We start from the raw sequence: 6000 nt of genomic DNA, 5'->3' as shown, positions 1-6000 counted from the left end.
AAAGAGCTACAATCTTCCGAATTTGGATGCCACACAGCAATTTTCGGTGCTGCAGTAAAAAATAGACTGTCAGTGTTAAAATAGCACTTTCGTGCTACAAGTGGTAACCCTACATGTGCTACACATAATGAAAAAGTGCTGAAATAGTACTTTTGTGCAGCATTTGGCAACTCTGCTTGTATAGGATAGTTTTTTTTGCACTCCTAGCTCTAGTTCCAATTCTAGCAGTGGCGCCATTTGGGGGGGGGGGGCAGGTTTTTTTACTACTTTTTTGAGGGGCCCAATTTTCAACTCTGAAGCTCTTAGTTTATTCTTTCTTTTCCGAATTTTTTTTGCTTTCAATTTATTCCTGAAAAACCAAAAACCCGGTCCTTTGAAAACAGCAAATTTAAGACACTCAAAGATTTGCAGCGAAGTCACCCATTTGAAGAATATCTCTTTTGGCATGCTTTCGTCTGATTCAGCCTGTCATATTATACTGTCTCCCATAGTTTGTGATATGGCGTGCTAAAGACATAATATCATATGGTATTATGATAAGATATGAAGCAAGAGCATTCATCGACGTAGGATTGAGAAAGTGAAAGACATTTCAGAGCTGATGAGGGAGCACGAAAGCAGTGACCGGCATAAAGCATGTACCATTTCCTGGACCAAATTTAAAGCTATTCAGACGGAGACGGCCGAATCTGTTGCCTCATGCCTCTCCAAAGAACGGGAAAAGGACATATTAGAGAACAGACGCTAAATAAAGGTTCTGCTAAAAACTACAGCCTTACTTGAACGGAAAGGTGTTGCGTTCGTGGCTATGATGAAGGAGAGTCCAGTGCCAATCGAGGAAATTTCGTTGAGACGGTAGGTCTTTTAACGAAAATCAACCCGGACCTGATGGACAAGTCTCGCTAGGCCTATGGCCATTACTTGTCACAGGAGTACCAAAACGAATACATTTAGGTCATAGGAAATAAAATTAAAAGTTCTATCGCGAAAGAAGTCAGAGAAGCAAAATATTTTGCCGTTCTTGCTGACAAAACAAAAGACCTCTAAAAAGAGGAAAGACTTGCGATCTTAGTGTGCTATGTTCATGATATGAAAATACAAGAAAGAGCCATAGGTTGCTACCACATGCGCACGCTGAGAGATTGGTCCGACTTTATTTACAACGAAATAAAGGGTATTAGCCTTGACTAGTCAAAATTTGTCGGACAGTGCTATGACGGGGCGAGTGTAATGAACGGGCGACTTTTTAGGAGTACAGGCCCGTCTCCGGCAAAAAGAACCCCAATTGTTTAACACTCACTGTCATTCCCATAGACTTAACCTTGTTATTGGCGATTGCATGCAGGAAAAAATGAAGAATTTCATTAGTATTTTCAATTTTGCAAATAGTTATGTTTTTTTTCTAACAGCAGCACTCGATACCAGCTGTTTGTCGAGGCTCACAAAACTACCAACGTGTCCGTGCTAACGCTTGAAAGGACATTTGCGGCACATTAATCTTACTGGTAACATAAAGAATCAATAAAGTTCATCATAAATTGTATTAGTCAACATGATTTACACAAGGGATCGTTATAGCTCATTATAAATGGGGACTATGTAAGTTTTATCACATATAGCTGAAATTAATTCGGGTTGTAGCGATAGCTAGTACCCTAGTAAGAGATTATCCAGGTTGCAGTGGTAGCTAGCAACGAAGTAAAAGACGATTTGCGCTTGTAATAAAACCTTAATTTCCTTAAAACTAGGAATATCCATTTAAAATTAAAGGGAAAAATTACCCCGGGTGAGGCTCGAACTCACGAACTTAGGATTATGATACCTACGTTTTAACAACTAAGCCATCGAAGCTTGTATAATATGAAAGATTTCCGGGTTGTAGTGGTAGCTAGCAACGTATTACATAAAGGATCGATATAGTTTATCATAAATGGTGTCAGTCAAGAGAATCTCATGTAGCAGTCACCGCAGTAAGAGCGAGTAAGACGTAGTAAAATACATCAAAGGAATTGAATTTTTATGCTGATTTTAAATATTTAGGTTTCGTCAAGTTTAGTCTTGCCCATCAAAATTTATGAGCTTAAGAAAATTTGCCTTATTTTCGAAAAAAGGGGGAAATAACTCCTAAACGTCGTAGAATCTTAATGAACATCACGACATCAGATTCAGCGTATCAGATAACCTTACTGTAGAGGTTTCAAGCTCCTTTGAAAGGAATATAAGAAGTCCAAGCAACTAGTCGTGAACTATAGCTGACTTTACTGTAGTCAAGTCAAGTACCGTATCCTAGTACAGCGAAAAATAAAATGGAAGCAGAAACAAAACGGATTTATCATCATTCAAAACAGCACACAAAATTGCGTGTTTATTGTATTTATATTTGCATTTTATCAATTTATGCCTCGGTTTCACAGAACAAAGTTGGAAACCATTGAAAAAGAGGTAAACGAGTGTTCACATCTCCAGATAAGGCAACATTTGGACTTAAGCATTTGAGATTTTCTAACGTTAAGCCATTTTATTCAACCCGTTTGCTCGTCTGTGAGCACAATTTCAAAAAACAATTAAGAAAGCTCATCTGGATGCAGTAAACCTGCTGAGCACTTAATAGGCCAGTGTTTTGCAGGCTTCCCATGAGGCACAGCACATTTGGTCCCAAATTTATACAATCAAGTGCAAGAAAATGAGCTGGGCTGAACCGAAATTTAAATGGATCTTGTACGCACCCTATTTCTTCCTTTTTAACAAAGCACTTGAGGAGAACCAGATACGTCTGTCGCGAATTTTACAAAAGCCTGTGAATCAGTGTTCCCTCAGCTTGAAACTCTTTGTTTAGTGCATTGATCTTTCGTAAGACAAATGAAAGAAAATACTAAGTAAGTTTCACAGAGGAATCACGCATAAAAGCAAGAATTTTATTAGCCTTTTCTTTGACTCTCCAGCGGAGTCACCTTCTCCATGGTTGGGAAAGAATAAAAGGAGTGGGTTCCACTGCTCAAGGATCCGCTTCAACGGAAGCTTCAAGGGTGAGCCATCGCGTACTTGAAGTTTGCAAAAGCTTATGGTTTTCCAAACGACAGAAATTTTGGTAGATCTTCATTTTCATCCTATTTTTTTGGGCTATATGCCACATGCAACTACATTACGAATAAAAATGTCAATTCCATCTGGCAATATCTTAGCTGCATATGGAGAACAGAGAGCAAGGGAATGGCTTGTGCAGCCTAGCACAAACAAATCTGGCACATATTCTTTTAATACTACACCAAGACCTTTTTGATGTCCAGTGTTGACACTGGCAGTGTCAAAGCCAATCGCCACTAAGACAGTGTGCGAAAGTATTTCAAGTCTTTCTAAATATCCTGGTATTAGACGTTTTTGCCCTTCTGAACTGGCATCACTTACTGGCAAGATCTCTGCTGCATTAAAGAGCCCTAACTATATTGGTGTAGTGAAACGAGTCCCCTCTGACGTATCGGCGGATGAGCTAACTGCGCTGATCCCCAGAGCTACGAAGTCTGAACAGCTTTGCAGTACCCGCACGTTCAAAGTATTTTTCAGCTGTCGATCGGATTTGGATAAATTTCTTAAGGACTCTGTGAAGATCTATAAGGAAAAACTACCCACTGATGAATTCTTTTTCTTACCCCGTCGTTGCTACTCCAGGACACAACCCCGGTCACATAACTGCCGAGTGCTCCAATAGCCCTGTCTGCTCAAGATGTGGCTCGTCTGACCACGTCTCCAAAAAGAACGATGCAGAAAAGTGTACTCGTGCTATGTCTTGCGTTTCCTACAAGAAAGCGGGTCATACCTGCTATAGCGTAAAGTGTCCAAAAAACCAGCAAAAGGCAACTATGTAACATGATGAATAACGAAATCTCTAACATTTCACTAATTTCTTGGAATATAAATGGAAATTTTTCCGAGCGGTCTCTTGTGGTTGACCAGTTTGTGAATAAATATAATGTGATATGCCTGCAAGAACTTTTCATCACAGAAGCTGGCATAAACCTACTATCTCTCTGGCCGTCCTACTCTGTGTTTTCCGTCCCTGCAAAACGTTCATCTCCACGGGGCCGTCCATCTGGCATTATTGCCACGTTGGTTAGCAATCGTCTCGCGTGCGAAGCAAACGAGAACAGTGACAATTTTCTTCCAACTAGACTAGATAACCTGCTAGTTATAAATGTGTACCTTCCAACTGATTACCGTGACGACAAATCTGATAGTGCTTTTGCTATAAGTGCTGCCAAACTAGCCTGCTGCCTTAAAAAATTCGAACGCGAGTCCCTTGAGTGCATAATAGTGGGCGACTTTTAACTGTAATTTAGAAGTTGATATTAGTGCCCAAAATAGTCGTTGTTGCATTCTAATAGGGATACTTGAGAACTGTTTTACTATTCACTGGAAGAACCAGAACTTTTCGTATATTCACCAATCCGGTTCTACGTCCAATCTAGACCATATAGTTAGTTTTAGTTATTTGTCAGTACGTGATGCTCTTGTCCTTCCGAATAGTTTTACTTCGGATCATTTCCCAGTTCAGTGCATTATCAGTAGGCCTGCCTCGTTTTCCGCTATGAATAATTTGTCGATATTCACTCAGAGGTGGCATGACGTTCCGGTTTGCCGTAAAACTGGTAAAGCCAAATTTCAAGTTTCTCGTGATCTTTATTTGTCAAAAATCCATGTACCGATTAACATAGTTATGGCACTATCTCATCTTCATGAAAAAGATTTGTGTCTACGTCTTTGAGCTTACTACGGTCAACTGACACATGCTCGTCTATTTTTAGAATCTCAGGGAGCACCCGAGTCTCGTGCCAGACAAAAAACTCAATAAAAGGGATGGTCTTCTAACCCATCCCTTATATTAGCATGCGACCGAGCTACCTTCTGGTACGGGATATGGAAAGAATGGGGTAGACCACACTCAGGAGTAGTTAAAGAGATTAGAGTTGCATCTAAGCGTAGGTTTGGGAAGGAACTTGCTCGTCACCGTGTGCAGTTGAAATCAAAGCTTTCTGGAAAAGTCATTAAAAATACTAATCTGTTTTGGAAAAAGTTTGATAAGAAAGAGTCAGCAGGTCCCGAGTCAGATATCCCATCTTTAACATGGATAAACAATTACCTTGATGAGTTTTCAGCCCCAAAACAGGATCTTAACATTTCTGTTCAAGAAAAGCTTTCGTCCCTCCTCTCATCAATTCCAGATACAGATTTCCTAGTTACCCAATCACAGGTTGCGTCCGCGGTTCGACGGTTGAAAAAGAAGAAGGCGGCTGGCATTGACCGTGTATCTGCCCTTCACATTAGCCATTGCAGCCCAACTTTCATGGGGCACCTAAATCTTCTCTTTCAGATGATCTTCACTACTGGACTCGTACCATCGGCATTCAGTACTGGGTCGCTTAGGCCAGTCCTGAAGAAAGGAACAAGTACTTCAGAATGTGCTTCGTTCAAACCGATCACAGTAGCACCAACGCTTTGCAAAATCTTCGAACTTTTGGTCATTGATGATATCCAGGAAAAATGCTGGACACCCCCTTCCCAGTTTGGGTTCCAGAGGGGTCTTGGTTGCGGCAACGCCATTTCTGCTTTGGTTTCAGTCTTGATTGACGCTGATGAATCAAAAGAGTCCATTGTTATAGGTCTACATGACGTCTGCCGTGCCTACGACTCACTTCTCCATGACCAACTTATTCTGGATATGGGAAAGAGAGGTGTACAGAAGGACATCCTACTACCCATTAAAGATATGTACGACCACCTACAGGTTGAACTCCTACTTCTTGGCCATAGTCGATCCCTCACTGAATATACATCAAACGTGCTGCTTTCTTACCGAGGGAATTTCGTTGTCCTGGTAAAAAAGGGTAATCAACAAGAGTAATTCCTCTCTCCTCGTACCTTTATTAGCTTTATTAATGAGCAACAATCTGCAAACGATGCACTATGTATAGCTCGTGGGATAGACGTTTCAATAACAGCCTACGA

Source organism: Artemia sp. Qi Xiang Cuo, chromosome 5 (genome assembly GCF_049724085.1).
Source record: "Artemia sp. Qi Xiang Cuo chromosome 5, ASM4972408v1, whole genome shotgun sequence".
Classification (NCBI taxonomy): domain Eukaryota; kingdom Metazoa; phylum Arthropoda; class Branchiopoda; order Anostraca; family Artemiidae; genus Artemia; species Artemia sp. Qi Xiang Cuo.
Note: the sequence above shows the minus strand (reverse complement) of the source record.